General features: G+C 46.6%; 1 protein-coding gene across 4 annotated transcripts in view; it reads left to right on the top strand.

Moving 5' to 3' along the window:
- Positions 1–10,819: 10,819 nt before the first annotated feature.
- Positions 10,820–20,780, top strand: part of LOC120919291 — a 109,792-nt gene continuing 99,831 nt past the window's right edge. For 2 of the 4 annotated variants that reach the window (XR_005744547.1, XM_040331372.1), the window contains exon 1: positions 10,823–10,915. The gene's annotated coding sequence lies outside the window, so the exon portion shown is untranslated. Of the gene's footprint in view, positions 10,916–20,247; positions 20,336–20,780 lie in introns of all 4 variants that reach the window. The other 2 variants (XR_005744548.1, XR_005744549.1) reach the window with 2 other exon arrangements.

Here is a 20,780-nt window from a genome sequence, read left to right as displayed (position 1 = left end):
TGCTTTGTGAATCAAGCACTTGCGCTTAAAACTTGCGGCGGTGTAACGTAAATGGGATACGTTAGACCGCCGCAAATGTACCTGAATCTGGCCCAGAATGCTTTAGCCTCATCACACTCTCCATCAACCAGGTCCTCTTTCACTCTTGCTTTGAGGTCACTTCTCACATAGAGACAGACCCCTGCCACCTTTCCTTTTTACCCTTTTTCCTTTGTCTTTCCGAAAGAAAGCATAGCCAGGAATATTAATAGCCCAGTCATGTGAGGACTGAAGCCAAGTTTCAGCAATATTGGTCATTCCACCCCATCTACCACATGCCCATCTTTTCCTCAGCAATGCCCAAAACCAGATATCTCATGATTATGAGATTCCTACACTACAATGACAATACCCAGTGCCCTCCCCAAAATGACCAAAATTTTCATAAGCTTTATAAAATTCGGCCACTACTAAATTATTTTTCTGAAATCTTCCCCCAATTGTTTACCCCAGACCAACACATATGCGTGGATGAGTCCCTTATCAAATTTTCTGGCAGGCTGGGCATAAAACAATTTATTCCCACCAAAAGGGCCCGCTATGGGGTGAAGCTCTATAAATTGTGCGACCGAGACCATGTCCTTCCCAACCAGGCCTATGCGTAGTTGGCTGTTTCCGCTGTTACCATACCTCACTAAATTATTAGTGAAATATGGTAAACATAACCCTCACTTCCTGCCATTTACCTTCACACCCCTTATGCCTCTGCTTGCTCTGTAACTGACCCTGGCTTGTTATTCCACCATGCTTCTGCCTACCGATTCTGTACATACCTCTGCCTGATGTGGAACTGACCCTGGACTGTTATTTGACCACGCTTCTGCCTACTGATTCTGTACATACCTTTGCCTGATCTGGCACTGTGAAAGTAGATATAGAGGGCGCTCAACTACAGTATAGTGCCTATCAAATACCAATCTGTAGTTGTCTAAAATACCAAATGTAAATAATATAAAAAATTCAAATATTTACACCAAATACATAAACATAGTGCATCATCACTAGTGCAATTATGTGATATTGAATCATAAGAAAAAAGCCCCAATAAGTGTTGAAATAAATCCAATGATAGATCTTCTTAGCAACTGAGCATATAATCTTGCTTAAGGTGATATTAATCCATACATAGATAGCTGTTGTCACCCAAGGTGCACAGATATTGAATGCACTTACCAGAACTACCTGACTTCTTTAATGAAAAAGAAAGTCAGATAAAGCTTTAGCAGGATTGTGCTTGCACACATGCCGATTTGACAGGAAAAGTTTAATCCGATTGCCTCACTCGCGGAGTGTCAGGTTAGATATGCAAAAAGAATTGGAAAGGCCCATAGCATAACACTGTTTTATTAAAAAAAGGTGAATATAATAGAAATGCCAAATGGCCTCTTACATTAAAAAGGGCTGCAGATATGTCAATGTGTCTCTGGGTTTCGCTTCGCTCTCACCTCTATGGCGGCGTGCGTTACACCGGACTTCGCTAGCACCTACAGCGCCGGAGATGGAGTCAGACAAACAGGTACCGCCACCGACGTACGTTTCGTTGGTTTACGTCTTCAGGGGGCATGATCTGGAACTGACCCCGGCTTATAATTCGACCATGCTTCTGCCTACCGATTCTGTACATACCTCTGCCTGATCTGGAACTGACCCTGGACTGTTTGACTAGGCTTTTTGCCTGCCTGTTGGACTGATCTTTTACCCTGCCAATGGACTAGTGGGATTCATAGCACAGGGGTCTCACATACTGTATGTGAGGGGCTCCAGAATTGTTTTTCTGGATGAAGAAAACAATTGTTTTTGCTTTCTCATTCCTAAATTAGGGTCTGGAGACTCGGAGGCTTCAAAGAGATTTGGGTGGGAGAAGCCTCTACCCCTGTCCCCATTCTGTCCTGAACGAGGCCCTACTTCTGCCTGCTGCCTGTAGGACCTATGCCATCATGCCTCTGCATGTCGCATGAACTGTCCACACCACATGGACCTGCCTACTACCAGGACCAATATTTTGACACTGCTGACAATCTCTGCCTGCACTGACCCTGGACTGTATATGGACAGTATCCCTGCCTGCTGCCTGTACTGACTATGGACAGTATCCCTGCCTGTTGCCTGGACAATTGCGTTCGCTGACCAAGTCCCTGCCTGCTGCCTGGACCAGTGCTATCCTCCTGTGGACAACTGCGCTACTAAAACCACAGTTAATCTTTTGTTTATCCTTTGCTCAGCATAATGTATTTTGGGGTGTAATTCTTGGTATGTGCGTGCTATGTGTCCCTAGAACACCTGATGGTGTTCCTTGCATGTTGGGCCTCTGTATGTGGCCAGGCTGTGTAAAAGTCTCACACATGTGGTATCGCCATACTCAGGAGGAGTAGCGGAATGTATTTTGGGGTGTCATTTTTGCTATGTACATGCTATGTGTTGGCAATATCTTATAAATTGACAACTTTGTGTAAAAAAATTGCGTTTTCATTTTCTTTCCACATTTTCCAAAAACTTCTGGGAAAAAATTAACTGTTCAAATGACTCATTATGCATCATAGATTATACGTTGGGGTGTTATCTTTCCAAAATGGGGTCACTTTGTGGGCGTTTCCATTGTCCTGGTGCTCCAGGGCCTTCAAAATTGTAAAGCCCTGTACACACGATCGGTCCATCTGATGAAAACGGTCTGATGGACCATTTTCATCGGTTAACCAATGAAGCTGACTGATGGTCAGTCGTGCCTACACACCATCGATTAAAAAAAAACGATCGTGTCAGAACGCGGTGACGTAAAACACAACGACGTGCTGAAAAAAACGAAGTTCAATGCTTCCAAGCATGCGTCGACTTGATTCTGAGCATGCGTGGATTTTTAACCGATGGACGTGCCTACAAACGATCGTTTTTTTTTCTATCGGTTAGGTATCCATCGGTTAAATCTAAAACAAGATTACTTTTTTTAACCTATGGATAAATAACCGATGGGGCCCACACACGATCGGTCTGGTCCGATAAAAACGGTCCATCAGACCGTTCTCATCGGTTTGACCGATCGTGTGTACGCGGCATAAGAGGTAGTCAACAGGTTAGATGTCTAATTTATGCACCTAGAACACCTGATGGTGCTCCCTGCATATTGGGCCTCTCTATGTGGCTAGGCTGTGAAAAAGTCCCACACATGTATGTAGCGCCCCCCCCCCTTTAAAGTTAGTGGGGCATTACACTAAAGTTAGTAGGGAATGGGAGATTTCAGTTGCTCCCATTCACTAATTGTTAGTTTGTGCTAGTGCCAGTTCGGAACTGCCTCGTGGGTCAGTCTGTGTGTCCAGGGGTGCGTTGCCACCCCTGGGCGACAGTTGGCGCTATAGGGGTTCTGACAGAACCATTCTCCCCAACAGCCAATCAGGGGGGCTTTTTTTTCCCTCTTTGGGTGTGCTGGCGGGGGGTATATCTGTGGCACCCGCCTTTTTTGGTTGTTCTCTGCGGGGCCCGAGATCTAGGTGCGGCATCCACCTTCAGGGTGCGCGCATCCATGGGCCCCGTCCTCATGGCCTGCCTGGCGGATGCTATGCACCTCGCGGAGCCTTCTTTTGATGAAGAGAGGGACCCCATCGGCGTGCTGGGTTCCAGATCCTAAGCTGGGATCTGAACGGTGGGGGATTGGCTCGGGAGAACCTAAGTACAGAGGTTGTTTGCGAGGCCTGGACGAACCACCGGGGATCCGGTCACCACGCCACATGACAGGTACCTTTTTTTGCTGTCAGTAGGTGACCCTACAGAATAGGACTTACTGGGAGGATTCAGTACCCTATACGCTTTGACTATACTGAGAACATTTACTAAGCCTGTGGCAGAGGCATTGTTTCCTCCCAGTGATTTGATTATTGCAAGTGACCCTTTGGCTGCCAGGTTCAAGTTAATTGCCAGTCCAGGGGGCACTTACCCACCCTGGCGAGGGTGGCAACGTTTTGAATCGTCTGTGCTGAGAGCAGGCTTGCTCTCTATGCTTTTGATATCCAAGGCCTGATGCTACAAGTTCTTCCTACTCATCAACCTTTTTCTCTACTGTGTGTCATGTTGATGTTGGCCATGTTGGCCTTGGAATAAAGCATTGAAAACTCACACTACTGGCTGGACACTTGCTCTTTTATCCACACTTCACAAGTATTACCCCTAGACAGAAGAATTTGGTAACTTAATACGCCGATCCCAAATCAACCAGCGGCTCCTTCGGGGGTGAACGCTACACGTGGGGGCTCGTCCGGGATTCGGCTGTTGCCATTGACAATGAGAAAAGACTGTGGATGTAATTTGCCGAGGAGCGGCAAATGTTCGGTGTTGTACGTGAACTGTCTGGCGGTGAGGGAGTTAACCTCACGCCATTGAACTTGGGCGCCCGTGCAGTGAAACACGCGCCTATAACGTGCCTGGACAAGTTCCTCCAAGTGGGAGGAGCCACCCTCCCCTGCGCGCCATGTGTCGAGCAGTTTCGTGCCATCTAAGGGAGGAACGCCCACTGGCGCGGCAATTTGCCAGAGTTGCCCTTCCGTTTGACCAGGACGGGTTGATACGGATCATGTCAAAGAATCTAAGAGCCCTGACTGTCCCGAGGCATCCTATTGCTGCGTCGGAGCTGCCTACTGAGTCCGTGGAGTCCAAAATGTCTGTAACAGATACGGGAGTTCGGCTGTCCACAGCGGGACAGCTCGTCTTGCTGTCCTCCGGAGGAGCTGAAATGTTGGGCCTCCTGTGTCCCAAGTGCGAGGGGCTGGCCGTTCACCTTCTACCTTTTGCTCAGTGCCAGCAGTGCCGGGCCCCATTGTTTTCGGTGATGCCAGTAGTTGGGCCTCCGCGGGACTATCATGTGGATCCGTCTTCGGGAGCCGTCGCTGCAGAGGTGGAGGTCTCATGGCAGGAGGCTCCCCTCATCGGGACGGATATGGAACCAGAGGCTCCGAAGGAGGGAGAGACCACCGACCTGTCCTTGAAGGTCTCTCTGCCAAGTGCCTGGGTCTCTACAACCCAGGAGGAAAATTCAGGAGGTGAATCGAACGTATTGGGAAATCTAGCGGCCTCAGCAGCTCTTATACGAGCCGGAACCTCCCGGGAGGTCATTACGGCTGGCTCGGCCCTGTTCCACAAGAGCCTCTCGGAGATGGGATTTCCCGGCCGATTGATTGGGTGGCACTACAGAGGTTCATCCGACCTAACCCAGCTGCTGCCTCGCTGGCCTACATTCCCGCTGGAGCGGAGCTCTCATCCGATTTGGAATTCCGGTCGGGTGATTCCACAGTCGAGGGCGATGATTTGCCTGATCATCTGTTTGAGCCGCGTTTTCCCGAACAGCAGGGTTTTGAGGGGTATTGGGGCTCTGCCCGAAGGAGAAGACGGAAGAAGCTCCCTGTTCAGGGAATATCTAGTGGCCCTTGTTTGCCATAAGGAGCGGGTGAGTCTGTTGTGTGCTGTTTGTGTGTCAGACTCACCGCTCCTCCTGGGGCAAGTTGTCTCGTCAGGGCCCGATGTTCCAGTTGCGGGCCCTGTGCTTGAATTCGATGAGGTGCTTACTCGGGGCACTCGTCCAGAAGAGGGAAGTTACGGACAAGTATGCCCCACTCTGTGTTTCTTTCCCAGTTTCCCTATTTCCCCCTGCTCCTCTAGAGCCACATGAACTAATGTGCAGGACTCTTTGGGGGGTGGGTTCAGTCAGATAGGGGGACTTATCAGAAGAAAAAATAACTATTTCCACTGCCGGTTTTTTAGTTGCGGCATCAGGAGGACTTTTTTCTTTTACTGCCACTTCCGCACCTTTGAGTTTTTTTTTGGTGTGTACTTATTGCAGTACCAGAGCGCTGACCGCTAGGGGCAGTGCTCTGCATCATGACTTTATAGGAATTATATTGTAGTTTTACTGTATATTTCTTGCATTAAGTATTTCTCTCCTTACTGCACTTACATTTAAATTTATCCTGGCGAGGGAGGGAGACTTTGTGCGTACAGTCTCGGCCCCAAACCTGGAGATTGTATATATTAGTGGAAGATGTGTTCATATATCTCAGACTCTAGTTTTTGTGTGTATATATGCCTTATATTTTTCATTATAGGTTGTTTTCTTCTGGACCCACCTGCTTTCAACAACTGTGAGAATGGGCAGTCAGATAGCGGGGTTGTGTATGTGTATATGTCATATATAGAGATGTTATAACCTTGATAAGTATATATTTTTTTCTCTTTCTCTCTCTTCCTTCCTTTTCTTACCTTTTCTGTCTGGTTTAGTATCAGGTCTGCATTCGAATGCGAATGCTTTGGGACACTGGGGACAGTGTCCACTCAAGTGGGAGGAGTATGTAGCGCCCCCCCCCCTTTAAAGTTATTGGGGTGTTACACTAAAGTTAGTGGGGAATGGGAGATTTCAGTTGCTCCCATTCACTAATTGTTAGTTTGTGCTGTTGCCAGTTCGGAACTGCCTCGTGGGTCAGTCTGTGTGTCCAGGGGTGCGTTGCCACCCCTGGGCGACAGTTGGCGCTATAGGGGTTCTGACAGAACCATTCTCCCCAGCAGCCAATCAGGGGGGCTTTTTTTTTCCTCTTTGGGCATGCTGGCGGGGGGTATATCTTTGGCACCCGCCTTTTTCGGTTGTTCTCTGCGGGGCCCGAGATCCAGGTGTGGCATCCACCTTCAGGGTGCGCGCGTCCATGGGCCCCGTCCTCATGGCCTGCCTGGCTGAAGCTATGCACCTCGCGGAGCCTTCTTTTGATGAAGAGAGGGACCCCAGCGGCGTGCTGGGTTCCAGATCCTAAGCTGGGAGCTGAACGGTGGGGGATTGGCTCGGGAGAACCTAAGTACAGAGGTTGTTTGCGAGGCCTGGACGAACCACCGGGGATCCGGTCACCACGCCACATGAGGCCCCGTACTCACGACCAAACATGTCTGCTGAAACTGGTCCGCAGACCAGTTTCAGCAGACATGTTTGGCCGTGTGTTGGCCCGAGCGGACCATTTTGGGACGGATCGGACAGGTTTCCAGCGGACAACTGTTTCCCGGACTTGTTTTAAAACAGTCCGCTGGAAACCTGTCCGCCCGGACATGTACGGTCGTCTGTACAGACCTACCGTACATGTCCTGCCGCCCGCATCCCTCGCATGCGTCGAATGACTTCGACGCATGCGTGGAAGCATATTTAAGGCGGCCCGCCCACGTCGCCGCGTCATTGTCGCGGCGACACCGCGGACACGCCCCGCGTAATGTTTACGCGCGGGCTTCTGTTCGATGGTGTGTATAGCCATCGAACAGAAGTCCCCGGGCAGTCCCCGGCCAGACATGTCCGATGGAAACGGTCTGCAGACCGTTTTCATCGGACATGTCCTGCCGTGAGTACAAGGCCTCACAGGTACCTTTTTTTGCTGTCAGTAGGTGACCCTACAGAATAGGACTTACTGGGAGGATTCGTTATGCTTACGCTTTGACTATACTGAGAAAATTTACTAAGCCTGTGGCAGAGGCATTGTTTCCTCCCAGTGATTTGATTATTGCAAGTGACCCTTTGGCTGCCAGGTTCAAGTTAATTGCCTGTTCAGGGGGCACTTACCCACCCTGGCGAGGGTGGCGACGTTTTGAATCATCTGTGCTGAGAGCAGGCTTGCTCTCTATGCTTCTCATATCCAAGGCCTGATGCTACAAGTTCTTCCTACTCATCAACCTTTTTCTCTACTGTGTGTCATATTGATGTTGGCCATGTTGGCCTTGGAATAAAGCATTGAAAACTCACGCTACTGGCTGGACACTTGCTCTTTTATCCACACTTCACAAGTATTACCCCTAGACAGAAGAATTTGGTAACTTAATACGCTGATTCCAAATCAACCAGCGGCTCCTTCGGGGGTGAGCGCTACACGTAGTACCGCCATACTCAGGAGGAGTAGCAGAATGTATTTTCGGGCGTCATTTGTGGTATACACATGCCACATGTGAGAGAAATAACCTATTACAATGACAATTTTGTGTGTGTGGGGGGGGGGGGGGGATAAAAAATCTGCAAAGAATTGTGGGGAAAAATTACAACATCAAAAACCTCACCATGCATCTTACTAAATACCTTGGAATATCTACTTTCAAAAAAGGGGTCATTTGGGGGGAATTTGTACTTTCCTGGCTCGTTCGGGTCGCAAGAAATGAGATAGGCCACCAGTACATCAGGTGTGATAATTTTTTTATGATTTGCACCACAGCTTGTAGACTCTCTAACTTTCACAAAGACCAAATAATATCCACTATTTTTTTTACCAAAGATATGTAGCAGTATAAATTGTGGCCAAAATGTATGAAGAAAAATTAATAATTTGCTAAATTTTATCGCAATAAACTAAGAAAAATGTAGTCTTTTTTCATTTATAGTGCAAAAAATAAAAAATCCAGAGGTGATCAAATACCACCAAAAGAAAGCTCTGTTTGTATGAAAAAAGGACAAAAAAATCATTTGGGTACAGTATTACATGACTGAGTAATTGTCAAAGTGTGAGAGCACTGAAAGCTGAAAATTGGTCCAGGTACGAAGGGGGTTTAATTGCCCAGTAAGCAAATGGTTAAATAATCAAAAAAACAGGAGATCTTGATAAAAAAAAAATGGAAAAAATAACTCTAAACATTATTATGGAGATCTGGCTTTAAGAAAAATAAAAATTATTCATGAGATCACGTGAAATAATAAAGAAATAAGTTGTCTGAACCTTGTGTGAATATGAGCAGCAATACAACTTCATTATTGTAGCATTATAAAGTACAAAAGAATGTGCTGCATTAAAAGATCCAATCATTTGCAGCGCGACGAATGTGCCATCTCCATTACGAACTCTATTTTTACCAGACTGAGCGCTCCCGTCTCGTACTTAATTCTCAGCATGCGTGATTTTTTGCGCGTCGGAATTGCACACAGACGATCAGATTTTCCAATATGATTTTTTTCTGTCGGAAAATTTGGGAACCAGCTCTCAATCTTTTGTTGGTGGAAATTCCAACAGCAAAAGTCCGATGGAGCATACACACGGTCGGAATTTCCGTTCAAAAGCTCACATCGGACTTTTGCTGTCGGAAAATCTGATCGTGTGTACGCGGCATTAGACTCACAGGGGAGTTCCTGGAAACCTCTTTCCCCTTTCCTTTCATTCTGGCCATTGAAAAGGATTAATGCTCAGCCTAGGTTCACATATGTGCCATGCAGGAACCAGCGTGATTACAGCGTCGGTTCTCGCATCGCATCTCTCACGCAGGCAGTTCAAACTGCCCTCTGCGAACCGCTGCAGGTGTCAGTAGGTTGTTAATGACACCCCCTGATCGGATGGCAGTGAGAACACCCATGCGATCAGATTCCAGTGCAGGGAAAAAAAGTCCCTGCACTATTTTCATGCGAATCCAATGTGAGTTCAGCCATACAACTGTATGGCTGAACTCGCACTGCACAGACATTGCATGTGATCTTAGGCTCAATCAATAAACACAGCTAGCGCTTAAGCACGTGTACATGCGTATAAGCAATTTTTTCTGCCATAACTCTGCTGCTTCTGGACACACTGGCTGTGAGGTTTTTTTCTGCATCTAAGCCCCCTGCCTCTAAAGTCCTCTAAATGCCTATGTGTGCAGGAAAGTTAATAGGCAAGATTAAAAAAAATGCAAATGCCCCTAGACTAGGGTGACCAGACATCCCCAGTTTCAGGGGACAGTCCCCTGATTGCAGGACACTGTCCCCGGACCAAGTCTGTCCCTGGTTTTGTCCCCAGATTGGATTTAATAGGGGGCAGGGGCAATTTTAAAGACAATCAGTGCAGAATTAAAATAAAAAAATTAGAAGTAGACACCCCGCTCCGCCATGCCTACTAGCATAGGGGGGTTGTATTTTTCCCATTATCTCTGCCTCTTTCTGATGATCATGTGCTGGTCAGAGCGGAGGGAATATTTCTTCAGTTTCGGGCGCATGCCCATTCAGCTTCGCTGGCATGTTCTTCTGCCTTGGCTCAAGTCCTGGCCAGCCACCTGCCTATCTCCTTGCCTTCCCTGGCGGAGTGATCTTCCTCCGCTCCCCACCCAGTAGTAGCCGGGTCTGAAGAGTAAGACTTGAGTGGCTGTGAGGTGGGCGGTGACGGGCAGAGAGTCGCTGATTGTTGCCATTACTACTAAAGAAAAAATATGTCCCCGGATTTCATTTTAAAAATCTGGTCACCTTACCCTAGAAGCAGCCGAAGAAACGTCCACTGTGCGTGAGGCCTACCTTTCAGTGGTCATAATGTTATGGCCGATCAATATACACTTGAGGCTGGGTTCACACTGGTGTGAACAGACATTGCATGTGATTCGCACTGCATTGCTGCAGATTACATGCGATGTCTGTGCGATGCAAATCCAGTCTTTGTATGGCTGAATTCGCATTACATTTTTGGTCCGTACTGGAATCGAATCGCTTGGGTGTTCACACTTATGCGATCCAATTCCTGTACCATTTCACAGTTCACACTGCGATCTGTGAACTGATCTGGAGGTGTTATTAACTTTACATTGACACCCGCAGTACTGTAGTTCGCAGATGTCAGTGTGAACCATCTGCAATCCAATACTGGATTCACAAGGTTTCCCGCATTGCACTAATGTTAACCCACTCTCAATGTTTAGCACATATTAGTCTTCTTTGCAGGAAATCTCTGAGTTTGTTTACACTTTTTAGGTTTATATGGTATTGTAGATCCACATCAGTATAATGCCACCTTGAGGCAGCAATTATGCATTGCAATCAACGTGTCTTTCACTTTCATTTCTTTCATTTCTGCAATTGAGTTTCTTCTTCCTGGTACGTGAATTGAACACCGTACAAGCTTCAAGTGTTGCATTCTCTGTCATACTTCAATCTAAGGTAAGAAAAACTAATGGAATATCTGTTTTGAGCTGTAGCAGGTATAATGCTCCCTGGGGTAATCAACCTTTTCAGGCACAGATGCCACTCCAGTAGTAAAGTGACAAACAGTGGTGGGTTTATTGCTGCTATTTACAGGTGCTGCCCTGGCACAACAGACAATCCTAACTATCAGGCTGTCCATGCCTACTGCTTGTCAGCCTCCACAAACACAGTTCTGTGATCCCCAGGCTGCATGGTATTACCTATGTGTCCAGGTGGGCCTACATAGCCTGTAAGAGAGGGGTGCAGCTCCCCAGGCTGCATGGTATTACCTATGTGTCCAGGTGGGCCTACATAGCCTGGCAGGGAGAGGTGCAGCTCCCCAGGCTGCATGGTATTACCTGTGTGTCCAGGTGGGCCTACATAGCCTGTAAGAGAGGGGTGCAGCTCCCCAGGCTGCATGGTATTACCTGTGTGTCCAGGTGGGCCTACATAGCCTGTAAGAGAGGGGTGCAGCTCCCCAGGCTGCATGGTATTACCTGTGTGTCCAGGTGGGCCTACATAGCCTGTAAGAGAGGGGTGCAGCTCCCCAGGCTGCATCGTATTACCTGTGTGTCCAGGTGGGCCTACATAGCCTGTAAGAGAGGGGTGCAGCTCCCCAGGCTGCATGGTATACCTGTGTGTCCAGGTGGGCCTACATAGCCTGTAAGAGAGGGGTGCAGCTCCCCAGGCTGCATGGTATTACCTGTGTGTCCAGGTGGGCCTACATAGCCTGTAAGAGAGGGGTGCAGCTCCCCAGGCTGCATGGTATTACCTGTGTGTCCAGGTGGGCCTACATAGCCTGTAAGAGAGGGGTGCAGCTCCCCAGGCTGCATGGTATACCTGTGTGTCCAGGTGGGCCTACATAGCCTGTAAGAGAGGGGTGCAGCTCCCCAGGCTGCATGGTATTACCTGTGTGTCCAGGTGGGCCTACATAGCCTGTAAGAGAGGGGGTGCAGCTCCCCAGGCTGCATGGTATTACCTGTGTGTCCAGGTGGGCCTACATAGCCTGTAAGAGAGGGGTGCAGCTCCCCAGGCTGCATCGTATTACCTGTGTGTCCAGGTGGGCCTACATAGCCTGTAAGGGGGAGGTGCAGCACCCAGAGTGGATCAGCAGATCAGAGGACCTGAAAGGTAAATGAAATGTTTGAATTCCCCAAATGACTGCGAGACACTCTGCTATAGTATCAATAGCTGATGTAGATCACACTACTTTTATATAATTATTTTCCTTATTTTTGTAATGTTAGATTATATTATTTATATTTTCCTTCAATGTACTGAGCAATGTACTTTGGTTAAATTCATATTCGATTTATCCTTCAGTTAGTACCAGCCAAGGACCTGGTAGCCTGCCAGTTACTGTCACTAAGCAGCCTGGAGCTCAGCAGTTGGAATGGAATTACAATCTTGCATGGCCTTGTGTCACGACAGACCAAAGTTCAGCAGAGACCCGAAAACATTTTGGTCAGTAAGTGGCCATTCCTGCTAATCGATTTCGGTTGATTAGTGTATTAGACAATACTTGTCTGTAATGCCGCGTACACACCATCACTTTATGTGATAAAAAAAAACGACGTTTTTAAAAACGTCACTTTAAATGACCGTGTGTGGGGGAAAACGTTGTTTTATGTCTTGTGAAAAACGACAAAAAAAAATTGAAGCATGCTTCAATTTTATGTGTCGTTTTTCAAAACGTCGTTTTTTACTTCACAGAAATTGACCGTGTGTAGCAAAAAACGACGTTTAAAACGACGTTTTTACACCCGCGCATGCCCAGAAGCTAGTTATGAAGCGAGCTTCAATGGAAAAAAGTGGTGAACGTAACCTCGCTTTGCTAGAGCATTGTGAAAAAACGATGGTGTGTAGGCAACTTCGTCTTTGAAAATTTAAGTTTCAAAAACGTCGTTTTTTACTTCACAGAAAATTTCGTTTTTTTTCATCACATAAAGTGATGGTGTGTATGCGGCATAAGGCTAGGTTCACACTGCCGCAATAATATTTTAATCCAACCTTTAGCCCAGGTTCACACTGAGTGTGGGAATGAAAGCGTGCAAGTTCAGCTGTACTCGCACGCTTTCATTCCCGCATGTCAGTCCCAAATTCAGCAGCGATTTATTAGTGAGACATCTGTGCGGATTTCTGCACAGATGTCAATGGAAATCTCACCCCGAAATCGCCAAAAGTAGTAGAGAAACTACTTTTGGAAATTGGTGCAGCGATTAGGGCGGTGCAATTGTTGCCGATTTAACATGTTGAATCGCATGTCAAATCGCACCAATGTGAACCAGGGCTCAGTGCAATTATGTAATGCTACTTGGATACAACTTTGATCAGACTTGCATTGTCTATAAAGGGCCAAAATTGCACCAAAGTAATACAAGAACTTTTTCCAAAATCACTCCGTGCTCTATTGAATTGACATAATTGAAAACAATGTGATTTCCCTTGTCATGCGATTCTGTGTGACTCAAGTCGCATCTGAAATTGCACACTGATCCATGCCTTAGCCATGTTTGACTTGTGTCTTTGTACCTATAACAAATAAATAAAATATGATTTAAAAGAAAACAATGTCCCGTCAGGGGGATTCCTCCATTCACCTTGCATGTGTGAATTTTTTTTTTTTTTTTTTTTTTAATATGGCCAGCTTTAGTTTAGTTAAAAAAAAATAAAAATAAAAATAAGCACAAAACATTGGGCCAGATTCAAGAAGCAATTGCACCCGTGTAACCATAGGTTACACAGCGCAATTGCTTACTTGCTCCGGCGTAGCGAATGCTCCTGATTCAGGAACATCGCTACGCCGACTGCAGCCTAAAATCTGCGTGGCATAAGGCTCTTATGCCACGCAGATTTTAGGCTGCATTCTTGCGTTGGCCGCTAGGGGACGCTCCCATTGTGATCTGTGTATAGTATGCAAATTGCATACTAACACCGATTCACAACGTTGCGCGAGGCCTGCGTACGCAAATTACGTAGTTTGCGTACGTCGGGTTTCGCGTAAGGTTACACATCCTAATAGCAGGCGCAGCCAATGCTATAGCCACGTTCCCGCGTCGCAAGATTTAAAATCGACGTTGTTTGCGTAAGTGAATTGTGAATGGCGCTGGACGCCATTCACGTTCACTTTGAAGCAAATTACGTCCTTGCGACGTCATTTGCCGCAATGCACGTCGGTAAAGTTTCCCGACGGAGCATGCGCTCTACGCTCGGCGTGGGAGCGCGCCTAATTTAAATGATTCCTGCCCCCGGCGGGATCATTTACATTGCGCGCGCTAACGCCGGGCAATTTTGCCGGCGCGCCCTCGCAATTTACGGAGCTACTGCTCCGTGAATCGAGGGCAGCGCAAAATATTTGCGGGGGCGCAGGGCAAAATCGTTGCCTGCGCCTCCGCAAATAGAGCGCAGATCTCTTTGAATCTGGGCCATTATTTACAATTACAGCCTACACATATTTAGATACTATTTGGAACCTGCTTGAGCTATCCCACCAGGAAGCTCTCACTGCAGACCGCCAATCATCGGTAGCCAAGGCAGACATGGGGGTCTATATGGGGCAAGGATCACCTCGGCCACTTATTATTGGTGGTCTGCAGTGACAGCTAAGGCCTTGTACACATGACCGAACATGTCCGCTGAAACTGGTCCGTCGGACCAGTTTCCGCGGACATGTTCGGTCGTGTGTAGGGCCGACCGGACAGTTTCCCGGCCTAGCGGACAGGTTTCCAGCGGACAAAAGTTTCTTAACATGCTAAGAAACTTGTCCGCTGGAAGCCTGTCCGTTGGACATGTCCGATGGTCAGTACGACTCATCGGACATGTCCGCTGGCCCGAAATCCCACGCATGTGTCGAAGTGATTCGACGCATGCGTAGAAGCATTGAACTTCCTGGTGCGCGCACGTCGCAGCGTCATTGTCGCCATCACGTCGCCGCCACGTCGCTGCCACGTCACCGCGTATTCTGTCCGCGGGGAATTTGGTCTGATGGTGTGTACACACATCAGACCAAATGATCCCAGCGGACATGTCCGATGAAAACGGTCCGCGAACCATTTTCATCGGACATGTTGGGTGGTGTGTACGAGGCCTCACTGGTAGGATAGCTCAGGTGGGTTTGGACTAGTATACGAACGTTCCTGCGCTCATCCCTGCTTACCATCAGTGTGATGTGTCCCTTGTGCTGCTGTCCCGGTGGTTTGGTTAAATCTCCCCCCTCTAATGCCCCTCCCAACCCTGCAATCTACCAGTGCAGCTAATACAGCCGACAGAGTTGTGACAACCATTTATCAAGCATGTCCGAATATGCCTGACCTTTCCACCTAGTTCCTTTATTCATTGAAGCCATACTATAGTTTTAATGAATAAAACAGGATCTATAAATGGAGGATAGGGAGATGACTGAAGGCTCTGCCCCATCATTCATAGATTCTGTTTAACTGCTTGCCGACCAGCCACCGTCATTATACTGCGGAAGGCTGGCATGGCTGCGCGAACCGCCGTAGGTGTACATCGGCCGCATTAAGAGCTATAGGAGATGGCGCGCTCCCACGGAGAGACACCGGATACCGATGTGCGCAGCTATGATGTCCGCCGGTAGCCTGCGATTGCTCCTCAGAGAACCAGAATGGGGATCTGTCAATGTAAACAGACAGATGCCCATTTATACAGTAATCAGTGGCTATTTTTAGCTCTGATCGCTGTATAGATTTCACTGGTCTCAAAAAAGTGTCAAAAGTGTCCAATCTGTCTGCCATTACTAGTAAAAAAAAATAATATTTGTAGACGCTATAACTTTGGCGCAAACCAATCAATATACACTTATTGCATTTTTTTTTTAAGAAAAATATGTAGAAGAATACAGTACATATTGGCCTGAACTGGTGAAGAATTATTTTTTTTGGGATATTTATTATAGCAAAAAGTAAATACATTTTTTTTTCTCTTTGTGAGAAAAAAAAGGACATAAATTTTGTTTGTGTACAACATCGCACGACCACGCAATTGTCAGTTAAATCGACGCAGTGCCATATCGCAAAAAATGGCCTGGTCATTAAGGAGGGGAAATCCTTCCGCGCTGAAGTGATTAATTCGTAGAACCTGTAGTACGGCTTCTGTGCCCTTTGGTGCTCCTGTTTTTTCCATCTCAGGAATTTGGCGCCACCGCTTTGATGTCCTCCGGTCCTTCACGGTTCATATACGTGGTGATGGTACAACCCCACACAGATTTTGGCCCCTGAAGAAGGGACTTTATTCCGAAACGCGTAGGACCTGAATTTATCCCTGTGGATGAGTCCATCACGCATCTATGTACTTTGTTCTTAAACAAATTGGGGTAGATTCACAAAGGAGATACGACGGCATATCTCCAGATACGCTGTCGTATCTCTGAGTCTGGCCGGTCGTATCTATGAGCCTGATTCGTAAAATCAGTTATGCATAGATTTGTATTAGATCCGACCGGCGTAAATCTCTTACGCCGTCGGATCTTAATTGCATATTTACGCTGGCCGCTAGGGGCGTGTACGCTGAGTTACGCCTAGAATATGTAAATCAGCTAGATACGCGAATTCACGAACGTACGCCCGGCCGACGCAGTACAGTTACGCCGTTTACGTTAGGCTTTTCCCGGCGTAAAGTTACCCCTGCTATATGAGGCATATATGCAGCGTACCAATGTTAAGTATGGCCGTCGTTCCCGCGTCGAAATTTGAAAAATTTACGTTGTTTGCGTAAGTCGTCCGTGAATGGGGCTGGACGTCATTTACGTTCGCGTTGAAACCAATACGTCCTTGTGGCGTACTTTGGAGCAATGCACACTGGGAAATTCCACGGACGGCGCATGCGCCGTTCATGAAAAACGTCAATCACGTCGGGTCAGGGTTAATTTACATAACACACGCCCACCTCTTCACAATTTGAATTAGGCGGGCTTACGCCGGCCTATTTACGCTACGCCGCCACAACTTTCTTTTGAGAATACGGCACTTGCCTGTAAAAGTTGCGGAGGCGTAAGGTAAATAGGATACGTTACGCCCGCACTAACATACGCCATTCTACGTGAATCTACCCCATTGTTTTTTCACATCTTTTGTATTAAATTATATATTACATTTTATTGAAATCATACGCTTCTTAAATCAATTGTTACCGTTAAAGCCCCACCTTGGGGTAATTCTTCTTTCCTATGTAACTTAGGGGTGTTGGTAACCAACCAGGGTCTCCCTTTCAGATGCTCTCCCTTTGTAGCTTCTATGAATTAAGGTGCTGTGCAAAGGGGGTGGAATATAGTTGGAGATTGGCGGTCCTTAGTGAAAGCCTTCTGGCGGGATAGCTCAGGAAAGTTCCAACTAGTAAACTAAGTTAACTGCTTGCCACCTGGCCACAGTTTATTTACTTTGACACGGCAGCCCTGGGCGCTGCTCCCGCTATTGCTGTGTCCACTGGACACAGTGGATTGTGGCTCCCAGGACCTGGCCGCTTTGAGCGGCTGGGGTATCACATGATAGCTTTGCAATCACATGATCACAATGTAAACATAACTGTTATGAATGAGTTTCATTCTTAACAGCTGTGCTTAGTATTGTGATGATGTGATTGGCCCACAGCTATCAAATGGTACCTGGGCCAATCACAGCACCCTGAACAATGTGAAAATGGGGGCCCATGCCTGAAGCTGTGTAAGGGGCCCCATAATTCCTGATGGCGGCCCTGGCTGTGAGTGTAAATGGGCTCTTAAGCAGGTAGAACTAACCATAATGCTCTCCACCCAAATCATAGCAGGGCAACTTTCTTTAAAACTCTCTATACATTTTCAAATCCCAGAATATTTAGCTGCAAATGACAGATATTTAAAAAAAAAAGGATTGACTGTCTCATGGAATCAGGGATGTCTAATGCCTAGGATTCTTACACTATAAATTAGTTAAAGGAATCTAGTTGAACTGCATCAAATTCAGCTAGAAGATGGTCTATCCCCAGTAAAGAAAATTTGGCTTAGGATAAACACAGGAAAACATATAGCAGTGGATTATGAAACTGTATGCAAAAGCACAGATGACACAGATGGCTGATCGCATAGTAAAAAAAATTTATGGAAAAGAAATGAAAAAAATGAAAAAAAAAAAAGCACACAAGTCCACTGGGTGGCAGCAGAGACAGCATTCTTATGATAAGGGTATCTGCTTCGTCAAATTGTTTGGCTAATGCCGCGTACACACCATCACTTTATGTGATGAAAAAAAACGACACTTTCTGTGAAGTAAAAAATGACGTTTTTGAAACTTCAATTTTCAAAGACGAAGTTGCCTACACACCATCGTTTTTCTCACAATGTTCTAGCAAAGTGAGGTTACGTTCCACCACGTTTTACCATTGAAGCTCGCTTCATAAGTAGCTTCTGGGCATGCGTGGATGAAAAAACGTCTTAGAAAACGACGTTTTTTGCTACACACGGTCAATTTCTGTGAAGTAAAAAGTGCACTTTTGAAAAACGACACATAAAATTGAAGCATGCTTCAATTTTTTTTGGTCGTTTTTTAGAAGACATAAAACGACGTTTTCCCCCACACACAGTCAATTAAAGTGACGTTTTTAAAAACGTCATTTTTTTTCATCACATAAAGTGATGGTGTGTACGCGGCATAAGAGTGGACTTGCAGCAAGTTTACAGTCATTGGGGTAGATTCATAAAGACTTACGACGGGCGTATCAGTAGATACGTCGTCGTAAGTCCGAATCCCCGCCGTCGTATATTTAAGCATATTCTCAAACTGAGATACGCTTAAATATTGCTAAGATACGACCGGTGTAAGTCTCCTATGCCGTTGTATCTTAACTGCATATTTACGCTGGCCGCTAGGGGCGTGTACGCTGATTTACGCCTAGAATATGTAAATAAGCTAGATACGCCTATTCACGAACGTACGCCCGGCTAGACAGATACGCCGTTTACGTAAGGGGTTTTCAGGCGTAAAGATAAACCACCAAAAACATGGCGCAGCCAATGTTAAAGCGGAGGTTCACCCATGGAGAACACATTTTCCCCTTAGATTAATGCTCGTTTTGTCTAGGGGAATCGGCTATTTGTTTTAAAATATGATCCATACTTACCATTTACGAGATGCATCTTCTCCGTCGCTTCCGGGTATGGGCTGCGGGACTGGGCGTTCCTTCTTGATTGACAGTCTTCCGAGAGGCTTCCGACGGTCGCATCCATCGCGTCACGATTTTCCGAAAGAAGCCGAACGTCGGTGCGCAGTATAGAGCCGCACCGACGTTCGGCTTCTTTCGGCTACTAGTGACGCGATGGATGCGACCGTCGGAAGCCTCTCGGAAGACTGTCAATCAAGAAGGAACGCCCGCTCCCGAAGACCCATACCCGGAAGCGACGGAGAGGATGCATCTCGAAAACGGGTAAGTACTGCTCATATTTTAAAACAAATAGCCGATTCCCCTAGACAAAACGAGCATCCAGCTATGGGGAAAAGAGGAAAAAAAACAGAAATGGGTGAACTCCCACTTTAAGTATGGACGTCGGAACCTCGTCAAATTTTACGTCGTTTGCGTAACTCGTCCGTGAATAGGGCTGGCCGTAATTTACGTTCACGTCGAAAGCATGGCTATTTTCCGACGTCATTTGGAGCATGCGCACTGGGATACGTCCACGGACGGCGCATGCGCTGTTCGATCGAAACGTCATTCACGTGGGGTCACAGTTAATATACATAAAACACGCCCACAGCTTCAACATTTGAATTAGGCGGGCTTACGCCGGCCCTAATACGCTACATCGCCGTAACTTCGGCGTCAAAATCTTTGAAAATACCAAACTCGCCTCTCAAAGTTATGGGGGCGTAGCGTATAGGAGATACGCTACGCCCGCCTAAAGGTACGTGAATCTACCCCATTGAGTGTTTCTATTTGATCAAATGTTATAACCAAAGTATAATAACATCACTTTATAATGTCTATGAATGTCATTCATTCTATGTTTCCGAAATGACTATCTACTGTTGTGTTGCTAGAGTATAGCAAGTCTATTGTTATGATTCATACCGTACACTCTGTATGTGCATTTTTTGGAATTTAGTGTTTTGCATTATTTTGACTACAATGTACCGTTGAAATACTCAATAAAATGTTTTGGAAAAAAAAAAAAAACATCACTTTTAACAACACTAAAAGTTCTGATTAAAATGACCCTGCCACTAGGCATGGTGACACTAAACTCTGCTACTGCTGTATTCTTAACTCAGTAAAGTACCTTCTATTGCTATGGCCTTCCTCCAAAGCATTTATTTATTTTGCAGCTCTGATCCAACATCCTGTTAGAGTGTTCCTCTCTGTGGTCCTACTGTAAATAAGAACGTAGCCACCATTGTACAGCGGCCGCCTTCTGTGAGTACACTGTGTATAGTTACAATGGTGGAATTTGATTGTTTGTCAGTACACTTATGAGTATGCTTTGGAACTTGCATTGTTTGTTCTGTTTGCTCTTTTTCTCTACAATAAAATTATTTGAGATAAAAAAAGGAACGTAGCAACCCTTAGATGGATTGGTAACTATCGGCTATGGCAGGGGTCCCCAACCAGAGGCCTGTTGATGACCAGGCTGCACAGCAGGAGGGGAATGGTGACCATGGTCCACACAGGGCTATCACAAACTGTGAGTGCCGCTCACCTCCTGCTGTGCCATGCCTGTGTTTCCTCTCCTGGCTCCTCCGCCCACCTGGCTGACAATGTCATCCAATGGGCAGGGGGCGGGAGGAGCTGCAGAGCAGAATAAAGAGCTCCTCCCGCAACCTGCCCTGCTGATAGGATGACATCGTCGGGCGGGCGGGGG

The sequence above is a fragment of the Rana temporaria genome, chromosome 12 (genome assembly GCF_905171775.1).
Source record: "Rana temporaria chromosome 12, aRanTem1.1, whole genome shotgun sequence".
Taxonomy (NCBI): domain Eukaryota; kingdom Metazoa; phylum Chordata; class Amphibia; order Anura; family Ranidae; genus Rana; species Rana temporaria.
Note: the sequence above shows the minus strand (reverse complement) of the source record. Positions and strands in the feature narration are given on the sequence as shown.